Below are 19632 nucleotides of genomic sequence, written 5' to 3'. Positions count from 1 at the left end.
CTTGTCTGGGATACTGTTTGCTTAAATGCTGCTGCGGGATTTCAAATCGATAGCCTTGGAGAATAAAATGGAGAGAGAGAAAGCAAGTTCTTTTACACCGAGCAGCCAATAGGCCACAGGCTGGAGGGGATGCTGAAAGATGGGAAAGCAGTTTTAGTGAGTGCTCAGTGGAGGGGAACCCCCCCCCCCCCCCAAATCCCACCCCTATTTCCCTATCCTTGCTGGGTTCTCTATTTCCCATCATTGCTGGGCCAGGTCCAATTTTCTTAGATTTATTTATGATTCCCTGAGGTAAAAACTGAAAATGGGAGATTACGGACATGCAGCCATCTTCTGAAAGCAGCGGGGTGATTCAGGGACCTGCTGGAGGACACGTCCCCTGTCCCAGGTCACCTCCTCAGCCACCAAGATCCATGTTACTCCGGGTAAGGGACAAGATGAGAAAGGTTTCCTTTCACTGTGGTTGCATTTGAGATTGAAGAAATAATTTCTTCAGGAAAGTTTGGTTCTTCATTTTAGAGGAATGTCTAAAATGCAGTAGTTTCCAGTAGTTGGCTTCAGTTCATAACTTCTTCCCATTGCTTCATAATGGGAGACTGGGAGTTATCACCCTTCCAAACACTTTTGCTTTTGATCAACACAATTTCCTCCTCTTGGAATTTCCTCACTTGTAAAATACTGTTTAAAGACTTAATCATGCCGTGAAAGTATCGCAAGACCATTAGGGTGGAAGGAGCATTGTCAATACAAAATCATATCAGTTCTATTATTTAGGAGATGACTGCCAAAGCTGTTGTTATCAGATCACATTATAGCAGACAACGCTTTTCTTAGAAGCGCAACTCCTGCTGAGGATGGAAATACATCATATTCAAACCATCCTGCTCCATGCTGAGCTCCCGTGCCTGTGAGTGCTTTGCAGTCCCACGAGGACCTGCATCATCCTGACTTGTGGAGCAAGGAGGGATGAGGAGCTCCCACCTGCACAACTGGGAACAAGGGGATGTCCCCTGCTATCGGCCAAGGCCCACGACAGAAACATTTCTAGATTACACTCAAGGGAGAGGCTAGGAAGGAAGGGATATTGTTTGTTTCTCTTACATCTCCCTCCTGCACTAGAAATTTTAAATTGGTTTATATGAGTTGCAGGCTAAGCTAAACATTTTAACTTGTCAATCAAGCTGTGTTTGTTGACCTAAGATTGGCAGATATGGGAGACAGTTATTAGGAAAAAAAATGAGCACAGTGGAAAAATCTTTTCTTGGGCTTTGTTTCAGCTATATCATCTTGGCATCAACTCTGAGTCTTTTTTTCTTACTCAGTTAAATAATGCTGTAAAAATAAACACACACAATCAATTCATCTCCTTAAAGAGACACGTGTGTGTTTAATAACGTTTAACTTGTTTACTGCAAGGAACTCACAACTCCTCACTTTATTTCACTGATTAAACCCTTCTTTGGAGCCAGTGAAAGTTAAGGAGGTTTGACATCTGCATTTTGCTGTGCCTTTAGCATAATCCAGAGTAAAACGCTTTTTCTTTGGGGGAAGGGAGCAGGCAGCTACTGCTGGGGAGCTCTTTGCAATTGCTTTGCTGGAGTTTTGTATAAATCTGCCCTTCCATTTTGCTCCAGAAAGGTTTAACATAAATTTCAGGAATAAGCAGGTGAAAGCAAGCAAGTGGAACGTCAGTATTTGCATTCTTCTTTCCAGATCGGCTGCTGACTTGAAGTCCATAGGATCTGCTGGTCCTCAGCATTAGTGAAAGACAACAAACCAGACAGCTTCACATCAGTATCAAGCATTGCCACGGATTCATCAGCCAGCCAGTGCATTTGCTGGCAACTCAACACACATTTCTCAAAGTTGCTCACAAACCTTTGCAAGGGTTGACTAAGCAAGCATGGGTGACCACGCATGATGGTCCACCGCAAATGCTGAGGCCACATTACAGAATGCAGAGAAGTTCCCCTCCCCCTGATTAGTCTGCTTCCAGATGATGGCTTCTTGTGGTCCAACCTCATATTACCGAAGAGAATGGGAATAAAGCTCAGGGAAAGTGGTGGTAACCACAACAGGCTGACTGCGCTCGGGTGAGGATGCGGAAAGACAGCGGGTCTCACCATTTTTTTCGGATTGCACAGAAATGCTGGGGAGCTCCTATTCCCTACCATGCAACATTGCTGGTCCTCAGTTTTTGAAGCAAAAGGATGGGACAGAACCCCCAAAGCAGTGTAAAATTGATGTAAATAAGAGCACGACATTGCCCTCTCCTCCTTAAAAATGAATTTAAGCTACCCTTTGCAGTTTATTTAAACCCTGGGCCACCAGCAGAGCTGGTGTAGACCAGTGTGGTTCCCTTGAAGTCAATAAGGTTTATATCAGCTGAAGATTCCCTCCCTCGATCCTTAATTTCCAAATATTATTTCTTCTTCTGGCAGGCATTAAACTTGCATCATAGCTGGATGAAAATTGACTTTAAGGTCTCAGACAGGCAATTCCCACAGGCCAGAGGTGTCATAAATGTGGTTGGATATTTAGCAAAGGGCCACCGCTGGCAGCAGGCTTAGAAACGCTTTTCATACTTGGACACATACTGTGCATAAGTAGAAGATGACTCTACAGTTCGTGGTAACCTACCTCCACTGCATTCCTTCCACGAGATTTAGCAGCAGGTCAGTTCTTAAAAGTCTAATAATACTGGTAAAGAGAATGGGCCTGATCCACCTCTGCCATCGAACCTCTGTCATAGATACCTGTGCAAAATATTTCCAGCTGAGAACGGCTGTGTATTAAAGATTACTGATGTTACTGTAAATGATTGCAGCGGGTATCAGGGGGTGGAGGGTTAGGTTCAAGGTTTTGGTGTCAAGGAGAATGCCTGAAGGTCACCTCATAGGGACTGGTGATGTGCCAAAATAAAATAAAGAGAAAGAAAGCGTGATCAAGTCTGCTTCTTGCAAATGGGTGTTTCCAGCTTCCTAGCTGGCATCTAAGGCAGTGAGAAGGGGTGTGTTCACTTGTTATCCCCAACCACTGTAGGAAGGGCAGGGTGTCAGCCTCTGCTACAGCAGAGAAGATGCCGTTTATGTGTGAGGATTTTAGCTCCAAAATAATGGGCTGTGTGTTGCAGCAGCAAGGTCTCCTCCTTGGGAGGTTTATGTGAGCTAATTAGGGTCATAAACATTTAGGGTCTTATTGAGCTCCAGCCACTGGCTGAGGCAGGAGGCAGATGCCTTTTCTGCACCACTTTCCTCATTTATAAGATGGGAACAACAGCACCCAGGGCAAACCTGTCCCACCGACCGTAGGAGATGCATCACCCCAGGGGATGGGACACTTATTTGTATTTGTTGCATGTTGGAGCAAGGGAAGGGGTGTTCTCAGTCTGCTTCTGTACCACACGTGCATCCTGGAGTTGTATCTGGAGGCGGTGGGTAGAGACACCTCCTTGGCCACTGGAAGTTGGCCAGAAATATGAAAGAGAACACCTCCTCCCTCCAGGTATTTGTCCTGCTAAGGTTTAATTACTGGAACATGTTCACTATAGAGGCTGCTGAGATCCTCCAGCTAACAGAGGAAGACACTTATTCCTTTAAAGCTGCCCATGGTAAAGAACAAATTCTTCCTATTATCCCAGTACTGCATGGGTTTCCAGTTGGTGTTCAGGTGTTTATGTGGATCTATAAAATCCCACATAGTGTGGCTTCTGAAATCTTAGGCATGTTCTGCAGACAACGTCGCATTCACATAACTCCAGCTATGCCTTTAAACTTGTGTAATTAACTTCGGGATGCACACACACACACTCTCACACACTTGTATAGGAGCTTAAACCTGTATTTTGCTGGCTTGATCTGCACCAAAAGAGCTCTGTGGCACAGCTGAAATAGAGATACAACATGCTATTGGCCTCGCCAGTGTCTGTTGAAGTTGTTGCTCTTATTCCTCCTCAATTACAGTTAATGTTACTGAGCCTAGACTTCAATTAAAGTGTAAACGAGCGAACACAGCTGAATATACTGCTCTTGAAGTAATATTTGTGCATGTGCCCAGAGGCTTAGGGACAAGCACATTTTAGATATTGTAAAGATAAAATAATACAGGCCTTGAAAAAAACATTTGAAAAGTTTGTGGGAAGTATGTGATATTTCACATGGGCCATAATCCTGCTATCAGCAGTGAGATAAGATTTTAGACATACATCTTCCCTGACTTAAATATTCATCCAAGGCGCTGAAATTTTGGTCCAGAGAGACAAGAGCTGACTGATTTCATATCAGACAAATTATTTCTGTATAGGTCTGAGCTGAATTAGATGCAGGTAAAAATGTGGCTGAAATATCCAGCCAAGAAGACCTTTTGATGCACCGCCAGGAACCGGTTTTGATTCTTTCTTAATCAAAGTGCTACAATTTGTGAAGATCAGATAAGATATTTGCTTCATTTCAGGATGCTTCTTCCAAGACAGGGGAGGGGAGAAGGGAAAAGGCAAATTACAGTACAGTCCCAGCAAGGAAAGGAGACCGAGGGAAAAGCATTTCAGTGGAACTACCTTAAGTTCTGATGAACTCCAACAAGCATCCCCCTTTCCGCTCAAATAGCCAAAGGACCAGAGGTGCTGTAATTACCCTGCAAACCCGTATGTCATTTGCTGGACCACAATATTTTTCTTGCTCACTGTGCTCTCTTTCTTAAAGACAAATTTGCTCTGTTGATGAAGACATGAATTATCCTGGCAGAGGCTTTCCAAAAAAACATTTTATTTTAAAATGGCTGGGGAAAAACCTAAATGATGCCAATGCAATCTATTTATTTTGTTTTAGAGAGGTGGTGTCCCTCCTCTTTATGCCAGTGACATTTAACTGCAATATATATATTAGGAGCCTGATGAAAGCCTCCATGTGTGAGGAGGAAGGTCACAAGGGAGATGAGTTTGCAGTCATTAGCCCTGGCCGCAATTGCAAATCTACCTCAGAGGTTAACACACCTTGTTACAGTGGGTTTTCAGAAGATGGACTGTAGGATTAAGTAACCCCTGGGTGGTCCTTCAGGGTCAGATGAAGGGATATTTCCACTAGCTATATGTCAGGAGGGCTGGTTTAAAAAGGGCTTCAGTTTCCACTGATTCCTCCGCCCTTTCCCACCGGCTGCCAGGGTGCCGGCACCAAGGCTGCTCGCCCCGCCGGCAGGCTCTGACCCGCCGGCTCTGCCGCCGGGTGACTGCGGAGCCAGGTTACAGCCCCGTGGGACTCAGCACCGCTCGGAACAGCCCTCGAGGGGCTCAGAGTGCACGTCCCAACCCCACCGGTGCTCTGCAGCTCTGCACCGAGCCGAGCACAACCCGGACGGCAGTAGCCTCGGAGCTACCAGGAGCTGAGAGAGTGGGAGGAGAGGAGATGAACGGGGGCTGGAAAGCGTCCCAGTGAAGAGGGACGGCAGCCCTCTGTGTAGAAAGCAAGAGAATAAGAAAAGGAAGAGAGATAGAGACTGCGTTTGTCTGTGCACGTGTGAGAGAGTGGGGAGCGAGGGCAAAGCCATGCGGCGTCTCCACGGTGGGTCAGCTCAGGCTGTCACTGCGGCAGTCAGAAAGCCTGCTTCCCCGCCAGATGTGCACCACGGCCGCTGGGATTTAACCCTTACAAGAAAGCTCTCCTCCTCCTGGCATCTCCCACCACGGGGCGGGTTTGGGCCAGGGAACCAGCAGCAGGAGGGGAAACAAAGGGGGGTGCCCGTGGGCTCTGATGTCCCCTCCAACAATAAGAGACCCCTCTTGGCTTTGTGTCTTGGAGGCAAGAGGTTTGAGGCTCTCTCCAGAGCGCAGAGCCTTCCAAGCTGTCGCAGGATGCTGCCTCCTGTCTCCTCCTCGCTCACTGGAGCTTTGCTCTTTCTTTTCTGGGAAGCAAAGCATCAGTGCAGCTCCCCGCTCAGCCTCCCCTGGGAAAACAAACAAACAAACACCCTGAGAAAGCATCTGCAGTGCACTCACGTGTGTGCACGGGAGATGTGCGCAGCTAAGTGCTGGCAAGGGCTGGATCTGCCTCCTCGCTCCCATGAGCCAGGGAGTCACGCAGCTGTGCCTGCTGCAGAAACCTCAAGCTCGCAGCAAGGAGGAGCCCTTCTTATCAAGGAGGATAAGAGGAATGGGAGAGGAACTCCGGAGTTGGGACATAATGTCCTGCAAAGGCAGGATGGTGAGTGTGGAACAGGACAGGGTCTGCCTGGCTGGGCTCTTCTTCCCACTGGTGAAATGCCACTGCTGCCCCTAAGCTCTGGAAGTGCTATGAAAAAAATTGCAGCCACTGTTGTGTCCACAGGGAGCTAGATGGGTGCTCCATGGTTTGCTTCACTTTTAGCACTGCTTGCACAAGGGATTTGCTTTCCGTCATGGGAGGAGGAACCGTCTCTGGAAGCGAGAAGAGAGTTAAGCCCTACCTGTGGCTGCTACCTCCATTACGGAGGGAGCAGCTTTACCTCCAGCGCTTGTCACTGCAGGCTGCGCGCTTGTCCCACGCTGGCAAACGGTTGTGTGGCTTTTTACAAAGGGTTGGAGTATGCTGACTTGGCAGCTCCCCTCAGTTCCCTGGAGGACTGGATCATCGAGCAGATCACAAGCAAATATTTAGACACCAGTGCACACAAACGGGCATTCTCTCAGCTCTTTCACACAGGGATACAATATTTAATCAAGCCCTGGGCAGAAAACAGCAGCTCTGAATTGAAGAATCATTATATAAAAGACTCTGCTGGCTTCTGGCTACAGAAAGGAAAGCGGGTGCTGTATTGTGCAAACATTTCCAGCCTACTTCTGGGTGTAGGTCTTCTGGGGCTTCCTTATTTTCTGTCTCCCCTAAAATTTCCCATGTCACCATTTTAGTTATGCAAAAACTCAGCCAACACAACTGTAATGGTCTTCTCCTCTAGTCTTAAGAGCAAGACTCTTCTCCATTTTTTTTTTAAAACCTCTATGAAGTCTGAAGTGTCTTGAAGGGTCCTGTTGTCATGTTAGTGTCTTATTGAAGCGATGACTGTAACTGAGACAAAGTCTCCTGTAATAGTTCTTGCTCTGCAAATGTTATAGGCACAAAACAAATGAAAAAATGGGATTATTACTGCTGAGAGCCAAGCAGCGACATTCTTAGACTCAGTACAAATATTGGCTGATACAGTCAGCCCTAACTTCAGCCAAATGAGCAGTCAAGAACTGCAGACTGTTGAGAACTAAAACAAGAGTCGAAATAGAGGTAGGACTTGCCCCTATCCTTTACTCAAACAACATAAACAGTTTGTCATCAAGATTTGGGGTTTTTGGTAACACATACACAGCTTGTCCTGATCAAGAATACAATGGCTCTGGGATTGCTACAGAGCCTGTTCCCTTGCCAGGTCTCTGCACTCCCAGCAGATGTTTTCATGTCACTGCTGGAAATGTAGCACGCAGCTTCAGCTGCCCCAGCCGGTCAGTAAAAGTGTCTCCTCTGGGATACGGAGGAGAAGGTGAAAGGTTTGTGGGCCTGTAACTGTGCAAAACCAGTCTACTTTGGAGATGATAAGTTGTACAGCTGTACTTTGGTTTGAAATGACTTGATCTACGCTTTGCATTGCGTGTCACCAAAAGAGAGCCACCTCCAGGAGGTCCTGGGTCTGTCTTGGCTCAGTGACGTGACGTTTGCTTACACAGCAAATCCGTTTCTACGTGGTGTATCCCCAGCTGGGCCACTTGACCAGAGTGCTTCATTTCTGAAGGTACAGGCTGAAAGCACCTTGATCCTCCACACCTATTCCAGAGGCATCCGCTTCATCTCGTGCTACCCATTACAGCTTTTTTGTCTTGTCTTTTCCTACAGCAGACAGGGTGAAGCCTAATGCTCAGCAAAACACTAGTGAAGCAGCTTGTTTACAGGCAGCACCAGCTCATGTGTGACCCGAAGAGCTGGTCTGATTCAGCCGTGCTTGGAAAAAACAAGCAGGGCAGACGTCAGGTGGGAGTGCGGTCCATCCGGACGCTCCCCTTCAGCAGCTGTGGATGAAGATCAAATAAACTTGGCATGGGATCAGGTGGAGAGGCCATAAATCTCCAGGGTTTCTTAGAAACTGCCCTTCTTTGTTTGCTTTCTTCGTTTGTCTTCTTGATCCCTCTTTCCCGATGTTTGATTTAAAGGAGCAGCTTGAAAAGTCCCACCTCAGCCTGGGTGCTCGACTCACACAAACAGGAAACTCAAGCTGCTGGCAGCAAAAAGCATTCCCAGCGATGAGCATATTTTCCAATCTACAGAGCACTCTGCTTGTACCTGCCCATGCTTAAGGTCAGACAGCCTTGATTTACAGCAGTGGACTCTACGATGAAGTTACCTTGGGAAACAACTGGTGGCTCGGGTCCCCTTCCCTCGAGCTAACAGACCCTTTGCGGTCTCCTGCATGAACACCCCGACGCTGTGAGTTCACGTGCAGGTCCAGGAGCAGCGATGTCAGGGTTGAGGATCATGCTTAGGCTCGTCCTGGAGCTGGAGGGAGTTTGTGTGAGCCCGTTTGCGTGACGTAGCCAGGAGGATACATTCACGCTGCAGGGCATGTTCTCTGGGCTGCAGGACAGCACGGCCTAATATCAATTTTGCAAATGAATCTGTCAGTCGATGCCAAAATTACTCACCAATAGATAGACTCTATTGAGTAACATCAAGTTAATGCTAATTGGCATCTAATAACAGTGACTCATACAGCCTTTAGACTGCTTTTAAACTATACAGAACCAAGAGGTGTGGGGTTTTTTTAACCCCCAAACTGATTTTTGCCACTGAAACTTGCATCATGAACAGATGTGTAATGTATTGAGGTCATGTTTTTCCTCTAAAATTAGTTATCAGCTGCTTGCTTTCAGTCCATGTTTTACGGGCACTCCAGGCTCCCCTCCACCTCCCCTGAATCACGGCAAGCCTATAGCATATACAGACACAACACAACTGGCCTGCCCAGATGTGCAGAAACCCATTACTCAGCAGCACACCTAGGGAGAAAACAGGGCTGTCACTTTTCAACAAATAGAAATTCTCCTTCCTAAAAGCTGAGCAGAAAGGCAAGAGTTGTACACAGTTTACTTCACGAGGGGGAAGGATAAAACTCGCTGATCCCAGATAATTGTCAGTGTGTGATAGCCCGAAGCAGAGATGGTGCAGAAGCAGCCGGAGCCAGTAAAACCTCTCTGAATGTGACAACTGACAGTGTGTTAAACTCCATGACCTAGGACTACCCAAACCAGGCTTTTTTTCTGTATACTTTCACAGACTGATTTTTGCCTGTGTTAATTTTGCAGTAGACAAAATCTGGCTGAGGGACACGGGGCAGAAATAGGAAAACCTATCATTATTCTCTCTGCCATTCCTGCATGTTGTTTTGTCTTGACACAGGGAGGATCCCAGGTCATAAATTAAATGTCCAGGCTTTCTGGACAAATGGTGTAAACAAGCTATTTTACTAAGAAATTACAACAGGATTTGATCTGACATTATTTTCTAAATGTATTGGCAATTTGTTAGTATAATTAAAAAACCTCCCTTGTTATAATAAGCACCGGTGGAAGCTCTGCACAAGATATGGAAATTTACTACCTGCTAAGGTGTTTGCTGTCTGTCTTACAGCAAATATAAGACCAGCCCTTTAAGAAGAGAAGGAATCTGTTTGAAAGAGCCCTCTTCTTAGTACACCATATTCAGAAGCTAGTTCTTTGAAAGGAAAACCCCAAATTGCGCTTAGATTTTATTTTTCCTCTTAGATAAAGATATGTCCAGGAAATTATTTCAGAAAGGCACTATTAAATAATAGAAATATTTGGAAAATTACACAGTGCAGCCTCTTATATCCTGAGCTGCAAAAAGCTGCTTCCAGGGACGTTGCTCTTTCGCTGCTATCTCAAACCACCTGCAGTTTGCAATATGCTTTCTATTTCCTTTCAAAGGCTTTGTTTAAAACAAATGCTCATCGTATTCACATCCACACAGCTCAGGGTTTCTCTGCCTCACTGCTTCTTGAGAAAGCACTCTGCCTCTGAAAATATTTCAACTGAGAAGATTTCATTCAGGACTGACTTCACAGCATGTTTCTGCTTATGAATCTGTAAAAAATTGGAATGAAATGAAATCCAGCCCTCGTTTTCTTATCATTTATCATAGTCACTGATGTAACGTTGTGGTCAGTTATGTAGTATGATGTTTGTCTAGCTCACTTTTTCCTGCTCAGAGATCTGGGTAACTTGGTGCAGGAAGACCTGCTACTGTCAATGACTAATTACTGCTGTGTCCTCATCAGTCAGTATTCCTGCGAATACTCAGTGTCTCGTGGCAGTGGTGGCTGAGGTCTCCCAAGAGCCTGGGCAGTGCTGGGCAGTGCAGGGGTCTCTGGCCCTAAAGAAAGCCAGCTGAGATGGCCCCTGGGATCCAGAAAGAAGTCAGCCAAAAAAAGAAAGCATCTGAAATGTAAAGGAACTTACATCCGAGCAGGGTCTTGAATGTCTGGGCATAAAACCACCATAAAGTGCAGAGCTGCAAAGGAAGAATAGTTAAAGACAATTTCTGGCAGTGGAACTCTCCCAGACACCTACTTCTGACCCTAACCAGAGCGAGGACTTCTAGTATCTTGCCCAGACAGATACTTATCTTTATCTCACTTCAATTTGAAACAAATCTGCCCACAGCATAGATGCTTTTAGCTAAGAGAGGTGGGCTTTTTTAAGGTCAAACTATCCATATCCATTCCTCTGAATTTCCAACCCAAGCCTGCCATCTCACTAGACTTAACAAAAAAATACAACTTTATTTTGGCTGCAGAGCTTTCCTGCCCTTTGGGGACAGGGAGAGAAATTGTACTGTGTAGCCATTGTTTCTGACAGTTCATTTACTCGAATGAAACAATCCATTCATCACCGGGAGTCCATCAAACAGAAACTGTCTTCAGCTTTGGCTTGCATAATAAATATACAGTATTTCAGCACTATGGATTTACATTCAACAGTGTGTATCCAATACAACACGCATTTGCCTTAGATCCCTGGATAATATATTCATGGCATTGCTGGTTTTGCTACTGTACTAGCCTTTGAGTAGCTGTTCATTCAGCTCGAAGCTGCCCTCTCTTAGCCTGTTAGTCATACAACATCCCTTTTATCAGAACCAATTGCACTCTCCTGTTCCATTAAAAAAACCTTAGAGAAAATTGATAGCATTATTTTTTTTCCCTCTCGAACAGAATTTCATCAGATATCATTTTAATTTCAGACTTCCTGGCACAGGTGGGACAGGCTCCATCTTATTTTCAGCTTGCTAAAAGTTAGGAGTCTAGTCTAAAACAGTTATCTATGGTTGTTCCATAGTCAGTGGGGAGAGCGAAGGATCTCCGGAGAGTAGCTTAGCCTGTCTGTGTTAAATGGCTGAAGTCAGCCAAGATGAAATACTGTTACATGAAAGGAATGAGGGAAAAGGAATTCAAACAGATAGGTGTTTATCTGGTTTTTCTAGGTTGGTTTGGTTTTTTTAACAGTGAAAATTCATTCCTATTTGCAAGGTTAAACTGCCTAACATTTGAATATTTTGATGAGGGAAGACTTAAATCCAGTATAATGAAATAAAAAAAATCAGGGAAGAATCTCAGGAGGCACTGCTGAAAAAGAAACATATAAACAACTAAAGAAGTTGCTGCAGAGCAATAAGATCACGGTTTGAGCATTACAAGCTGATGGCTTCATTAGAATGTTGACCTATGGTCACGAACACTGATTTCAATATTACATTTTTGTTGGAAGGACTACAGTATTGTTAACTGACAGATCGTCAGTATCTACTCTAATAAGAAAAACACCTTTTTTATTTTCTGATGTAGGAAGTAGACAATTTTTTTTTCTTTTTGAATAATGGTATGTAAAATTATAAATGAGACTTCAATGAAGGAAGAAGGCAAGACTAGAAGACAAATGAGATTTTTTTTCCTCTTTTTTTAGTCCTGGTTTTCTCCATTCCACTTCTAAGTCAAATCAAGACAAAAGTACACAGTAACTTATTTCTTTTCCCTGGCAGGACAGCTACCTGGCAATTGAGAAAGATGTTAAATCCCAGAAACAACTGCAATCTCTCCCCTAGACTGCTTCCTTATAGAAGGAATGTTCCCTCGGGGCTGGGCTTCCAAATCACTCCCCTTCGGCTCATTTCTGAGGGCTCATTGCTGCCGTTACCCAAGATAAGTTATCTGCTTGTGTGTGTGGATTTGAAAAATGGGCATGCAGACTGAAAAAAATCCCAACACAACAACAAATGGTTCCCTCAAAAAGTCTTACTGTGTTTGTCAAAGTCCTTTTTGATGTGCTTACATTTCAAAAATTATTACTGAGCATGGAACCGGTTTCCTGAGAGACATGTCCTGCTGTGGTGGGTGGGTGGATGGTAGATTTGGAAGAGAAAAACAAGAACAAAAAGGTCTTGAAATTGAAATTAAATTGCTTTTCAAGCCAAGATGAGAAGGCAAAACTGTGGAGGAAGTGTGGTGGGATCAAACTGTGATGAGGCTGGACATTTAATTAAGAAAGAACAAATTGATCATTATAGGAGGGGTTTTTATTTCTTTTCTTTCATCTTTTTGGGCTGTGCTCTTCTGTAGCATGAGAACACACTCGGCCAATAACATTTCTCAAGCCCTGAAGCAACAACATTCACCCAACACCCACACATTTGTGCTTAGTAGTACATCTCCTCCATCAAGCCTCCAGTCAGCTGGTTAACTTTAATCCACATTTTAGCTCTGAGAGGACATACGAGCTTTGGTTATCTTGTTCCAGGCCAACTGTGTCCTCTTAACAATCAGCCACACACATGCACAGAAGCAACCTGAAACGGGCTTCAGGTTCCAGAAACAACACCAGGTAGAGGGGCACTCCAGCAGCAGACAGCAGGACGGGTGTCCCAGAAGAACACAAATAATCACTGTTGTTCTTGCGTTGCCTCCAACTCCTTCAAAAAGCAGGCCATTAAGGGGATAGGCAGAGGTAGGGAAAAGCTGCCTCACAAATCACTCCAATGAGACCCTGGAGTGAAAATGGAGTCTGCTTACAATTGCTAATGAGGTGTCAAGCAATTTGTTTCTTCTTCTACTGTATGTTTTATTTCGGGAGGAGATAAGTTCTGACTAGAGACTATTTTGCTTGATTGAATTTAGTGAGCTTGAGCCTTGGGCACCAGGCTTGACCCCTGCCAACTTTTGCTTTTTTAAGTGGATGGTCTATTCTGCTGAAAATGGGAGGTGGGGGTTTCCAGACACTTGTCCCTGGTCTCCATGGGACTCCGAGAACCCATGCAGTGGAGCTGTAATGTCCATTCGTCCAGGGAAGCCTTCATCCCTGGGCTTGCTAGACAGGAAAGACAGCTGGATGCGGTGCTGCTGGAAGACATCTCTGAATTCTTGAGGCTCCATGAACAGAGAGTAGAAAACATTTTTGGTCTCAGCAGGTTCTCTTTATTGAGCCTGAAAAAAGAAACATCAGCTCATTCTTAAAGAGTCCTCCTCAAGCCACAAGGAGTTTCAGTTCACTTCAGATAAGTTTGATGCTTATCCAAATGGTAAAAACCTCGGAGGTCTGAAAACTCAGCTATATACCTCTTGTGAGATCAGGCTATCCAGTGCCTCCAGACAGAAAAAGCACAGGAGCAGCAAAATCTGATATACTTTGGCACTTTTGCTTCCAATTGCAGCAAAACAAGCGGACTACTGGATGGATTTAGAGTCCATCAAAGTTGGGGGGAGCCTTTGCTCAAAGCTTCATATGGGGTGCTGTTGTGGTTTAACCCCAGCCAGCAACTAGGCACCACAGAGCTGCTCGCTCGCTCCTTCACCCCCTGTGCCACTCTGGTGGGATGGGGAGGAGAATTGGGAAAAAAAAAAAAAGTAAAACTTGTGGGTTGAGATAAGAACAGTTTAATAATGGAAATAAAATAATAATACTAATAAATTGTAATGAAAAGGAAGATAACAAAAAGATATAAAAATAAAGCCCAAGAAAGACAAGGGATGCACAATGCAGTTGCTCATCACCTGCTGACCGATGCCCAGCCAGTGCCCGAGCAGCAATCTGCCCCCACAGCCAACTCCCCCCCCGTTTACATACTGAGCATGACGTTCTATGGTATGGAACATCCCTTCGGCTAGTTCGGGTCAGCTGTCCTGGCCATGCTCCCTCCCAGCTTCTTGTGCCCCTTCTCGCTGGCAGAGCATGGGAAACTGAAAAGTCCTTGACTTGGGATAAGCACAGCTTAGCAACAACTAAAACGTCAGTGTGTTATCAACATTATTCTCACACTAAATCCAAAACACAGCTCTGTACCAGCTACTGGGAAGAAAATGAAATCTATGCCAGCTGAGACCAGGACAATATCCACCCTGGTCTCCATATTTATGTCATGCCCAGATCCCACACTTTCTAATACATCCCAATTAATCACCACCACCTTTCCTGTCTGTTGATTTATACACACAGATATCATTCCCTTAATCTATGGGCCATCCCTATAAAATGTCCATTGAGTTCATTTAGTCCTTGACTTTGGGCTCTATCTGTCATTCAGAGCAGGAAAGATGGTGTGTGGTATTGGATTGTTGCATGCCGAAGTCAGTTCTGGTTCCATCACCGCTGCGCTTGTCCAGTTCTACCACTGCTGCACTTTGCTCGGTTTCATCAAAGTTCATTCTTCATAAATCTGGGTGATTTTTACTGTAATACCCTTGATATGGCATACAGCCACCACAGAAGTGATGATATACAGTGTTATATAGCAATTTACATCATATAATTTAATTCAGTGGCCATTCTCACCCAAAAATCAAATCCCCTTGAGGCACACATCAGACTTCCCTGTCCTCTTGCATTACCTGCCAAGTGCACCCAGGTCCTTGAGCAAAAGTAATCCCACAAATGGGTTTGCCTTTGCCTGAGGCAGGAAGAACCCAGACTGTTTTCCCTAGCACATTTTTTAGGTGCACCACAGGGACTTCATCCCCTTCTACAGTACATAAAAGTTTTGATTGGGCAGGACAGGTGCAAAATATAACTTGAAGACATTGTAATGTCCATTTTACCAAGGTTTGCAAGACATGTGGAAAAGCTTGCAGCCAGTCTTCTCAATTCCTGGTGATATTTACTATCTTAGTACATTCAGCTCCCTGTTTAGCTTTTAAATGCACACCCGCCCGCCAGCATTTGGCAGCACTGCCGAAGGGAGGGAGAGCAAAGGTGGACCGAGTTGTGCACCCACTTCGGGACAGGGCAGGAGCTGGGAGGCACTGCAAGATTCACAAGGGAGGGAAGACCAAAAGAATGAGAATGATTTAGGGCTGATCTTGCAAGTTGTTGACAAATAAGAAACATGCCTTTGTGGGATGCTGCTTAACAGTAGCAGCCCTGCCTTTGATTGACAAAGACCCAGGGCACCCGATGAGCTTAGAAAAATGGGACAATGAATGGAAACATATAAGGAATCTGATTTAAAAAAAACTCATTTAAAAACAAGTCTTTCTGGCATGTTCTTCCCTTTCAGTTGCATGGATTGAAATGGAACAAAGGGGAGGAAACGTCTTAATCCTGAATTGGGAATGAAAGATATGAGCTAGAATAACATCACCTTCATACAAAACCAAAATAACGGGTTTTAAACCTGAACACCCTGGCCAATCCAAGCATGAGACTTGCTCCAAGAGTCAAACGTGCTTATGCTTTGGGGTATTTGGATCAAAGCCTTTGCTATCATTGATGATGGCAGAGGTCATGGATACAGGAGCCTGGTATAACTGTGCTGACATAAAGGGAAAACAGCCTTTGACCAGCTGCACTGTCACGTGAAGAGCCAGCTCCGGCAGGCTTCTGTAGCTCTTGGACATTCAAGCACTTGAGAGCATGATTAGACCAAACCATGCTGCCCTTTCACAAGCACAGTCAAGAAATGAGGTCCCATGCGTCCTTCTCCTTCCAAATAGCCTGATCTGGATCTTGAGTGCTAGACAGAACAGGGAGACAGCGAAGGGGGGAAAAAGAGTGGGAGTGGTGGGAATTTAAAAATGCCAACTCTTTGCCATACAGCACACTAGGACGTGTTTTTAAAAAAAAAAAAAAATGAAAAAGAAAAAAAGAAAGATTTAAGAAGTGACACTTTTGAAATCTCGCCAAAGCCAAAGCATCAAAATGGGACACTGTCTCTTTAAGTGCAAGGCTGCACAAACGAAGGGAAATTAATTAAGTATGGGAGGCTGGTGTGGCGCCGCAGAGAGAATGCACAATCTGGGACCCGCATGCCAAAGCTGGGATGGAAAGGAAGGTGATCTGTCATTTTCTGCTGTTTTTTTAAGACAGAAAATATATTTTTGAGAATTGACTAAGCAATTACCCAAATTAAAGAAACTGGAAAAGCAAACAGTGGTAAAAATGCTCCAATTTTTTTCTTTTCTGGAAAAGGGGGTGAAAGAGATGTGGGTAAATTGGAGCTGTTGTTTCAAGGTACTCCTTATTAATATAATGCACAGGAAAATAAAACAGCAGCTCACAACAACAGCTATTAACACTTTCATGGCCCTGTCCTGCCAGGAAGAACTTCTCCATCCCTTTCCCTGCTGGAGGGCTCCCGTGTGATCTCCTCCTCGCTTTGGGAAGATGGAAATTGGAGAAACGCATCTCTGGGAGACGACGCTTCCCTGCCACCCCGCAGCACCTTCCCACCCGCTTCTCCCACGCCAACCCCTGCCCCGTTCAGCCGGTGTCAATCCGGAGGGCCCCCACCACGGGGTCCGTGCCAGGGCGTGACTTTGGATTTAGGCAGGGGGGAATCAGAGGGGAGATTTGGCTCTCACCTTCCCGGCGCAACGGCAGCTGCCAACCGGCCCCTCCACGCGTCACCCTGCGCCGGGGCCAGGTCTCCGTGCCAGCGCCGGCTGAACGGCCGCAGCCGGGGGCACGCGTCGGCGCTGCGCGGGGAACCAAAGGCATTCCCGGCGGCAAGCGAATTGCTGCGGAAAGGGTGATTTTTCACGCCGGCGGGGCTTGCAGTTTTCTGCAGCCACCCCGCAGGGCGCGCGCGTACACGCGGTGGGCGTTGGATGGAGCTGTGGCTGGGAAGAGCTTAGAGATGCTTCCCTCAGGGCTCCGGGCTAGTGTCCGGCACAGATCTCCCAGACATCAACTGGGAATACCATCATGCCGTGATCAGCAAGTCTGGGAAATTCCTAAAGTTTGTTGAAGAGGAAAAGCATATGAACGCTGGGGAGCCAGGGCTCTGCTTAGCTCTGTCGCTGTGCGGTTTGAGCCCACTGTCCGAACAGGATGCTCTCACTCCAGGGCTGTGGGATGCTGGCGCACGTCCTCTCCCATCTGCCCTAAAGGCCTTTTATCCCTTTCTGCTGCTACTGAAAATTTAAACTTAAGGCATCCAAGGTATTGGGTTGTCACCGAGGAGAGATTCCAGCTCTCACTAGATGGGAGAAAATAGAAGCACTGTTAATTTCTTTTTTTTTTTTTAATCTAACCCCATTTTACAAACTGGGTTTAAAAATACTCCCACAAAGACCAGTACACAGCCTTCCCAAATCTCGCTGCTTTTTTAAAAATTATTTTCTTCTTCATTATGTGCATGACATTCTTCAAAAAAAGGCTTCAAAGTTATAAACTGGGGCCTGCTTACACAAGGAGGGCAGCATTCAGCATTATAGTATTCAGACATTTGTTTAAAAACACACATCATTTATAAACCTCCACAGCAGAAAAAAGCCACTTTTTTCTTCTACGGATGGGTAAATACTTCCATAGATTAATTTCAATGCTGATTCCAGGACACACATTTCAATATTGCATTTAGTTTTGTTTTGCTTGTCTCAGATTTGTCATTCTCAAATGCTTTTTCCTCGATTGCTTTTCAGCCTCACTGATTGCTGCAATGGGTTTTTTACACCTTTTCAAATAACCCACCCCATTGCTTTAGGAGAGGTTTATTTTTATTTCTATGAAATAAACCAGTTGATTCAAAGGTGCAAATAAGATTTTAGGCTATAAAATGTTTTTTTAAGTTGGTCTCATAATATCTCTGGACTTTCAGGGGTTTTCAGTCAAGTTTTTATTTTTCTTCCTGTGTTGACTTCACAGCCATCCAGGTTATCATTTCTCTTAGGAATTGTTTAAAACCACAGTGTTAACTTAAGATCTGAATCCTGTAGGACACAGAGCCCTTTGGAATCAGTGGGAACTGGGAAAACTTGGCCCTTGAGAGGATCAGAGGCTGAATTTTGTTTCAAAACTTGTTTAGAAGACACACAAGTCATCATAAACAGAGTTCAATTGTTTTGTATCCCTGACAAATAAAAAACACAGGTTACCCTAACCGGGATTTGAATTTATGACTCAAGGGATATCATGTGTTCTAATTATATTCCCAAACCAGTAAAATATTTAGTCTCATTTTATACAATTAAATCCACTCTAATATTCAATGTTCAAGTAATGGTTTCTTGCAGTATACATAGAATCTTGGGAAAAACCTTCACTCAAAAGTAGAATTATAAAGAACACAAACTTTCATAAAAGTTTTGAAAATATCAGGAATATCTTTTTTTCTGAATAGGGTTATAATGAATCAGGGTCTTGAGGCAGGATTAATTAATAATGGGAGCAGACTGAAAAAGGAGAAGAAAATGGTTTGTGATGTATTTTTCTTGTGCCTATTTGACATGCTGGACAAAAAGAAATGCTGGTGTTTTGTGTGTCCATGTGCAGGAAGGCTCCACGGGCATGAGTTAGACAACCCTTGTCTTTCAGCCTGTATGATTTCAGCACACAGTCGAAGGCACTGCTCCCAGCCTTTGCCTTTTGTTAAGCTAACAGGAGCTGTACCAGCATGAATTTCTTGTTGGCTCATCCTTATGTCTGAGGCTGCATCTGTCATGGCAGGTCTTTCCCCCATGCTGAAGTTATCCACTTTTTTTTTTTTAACTAAAAGTATCTTAAAGCAGAATGTTTCTCCCACTCTGTAGCCTTGGCAGTAAGAAAAGTTTCTAATGAGTTACAGAACTGCATCTAGCGATAACCAGAAGTCCATGGGAGCCAGAGCACCTGCAAACAGATAGGCAAGAGCAGAGCACCAGCAGAAAATCCTGCTGTGGTGCCAGATAAGGAAAGGACTTAATTCATCCAAAAGCAGCAGTGTTTTTTGCCTTGGAAAATCTGGCTTAGTGGTCTCTTGCCAATCTGTATTTAATGATGGGCTAATCCAGGAAAAGCCAGATCGATACAGCTTGAGCACAGATGAGCTCAGGAAACATGACTCAGAATCCAGTGAGAATGAGAATACCTTACAGATCATGTATGCAAGGGAGGATAACACTTTGGACAAAATTAGCTGTCTGGCCTGTGGCTTTCCAGTTCAGTTCTCTGTCAATACGTGCACAGGAGCAGAGAGGATTTCCAGTCCTTCTGCAAGGAAAATGCTTGTGGGAGAGATCTAGCAGAGGAAAAAGCACTAAGGCTTCCCTTCTGGAGCTCCCTCCTCCTCCCCTCCAGCTGAAGGGCGATGGGATGGGAGAGTTGAGAGCTTGGACCACAGCCTGAAATCTCCAGGAACTCAGAAA

This window comes from Aquila chrysaetos, chromosome 5 (assembly GCF_900496995.4).
Source record: "Aquila chrysaetos chrysaetos chromosome 5, bAquChr1.4, whole genome shotgun sequence".
Taxonomy (NCBI): Eukaryota; Metazoa; Chordata; class Aves; order Accipitriformes; family Accipitridae; genus Aquila; species Aquila chrysaetos.
This window is presented reverse-complemented; position numbering follows the sequence as displayed.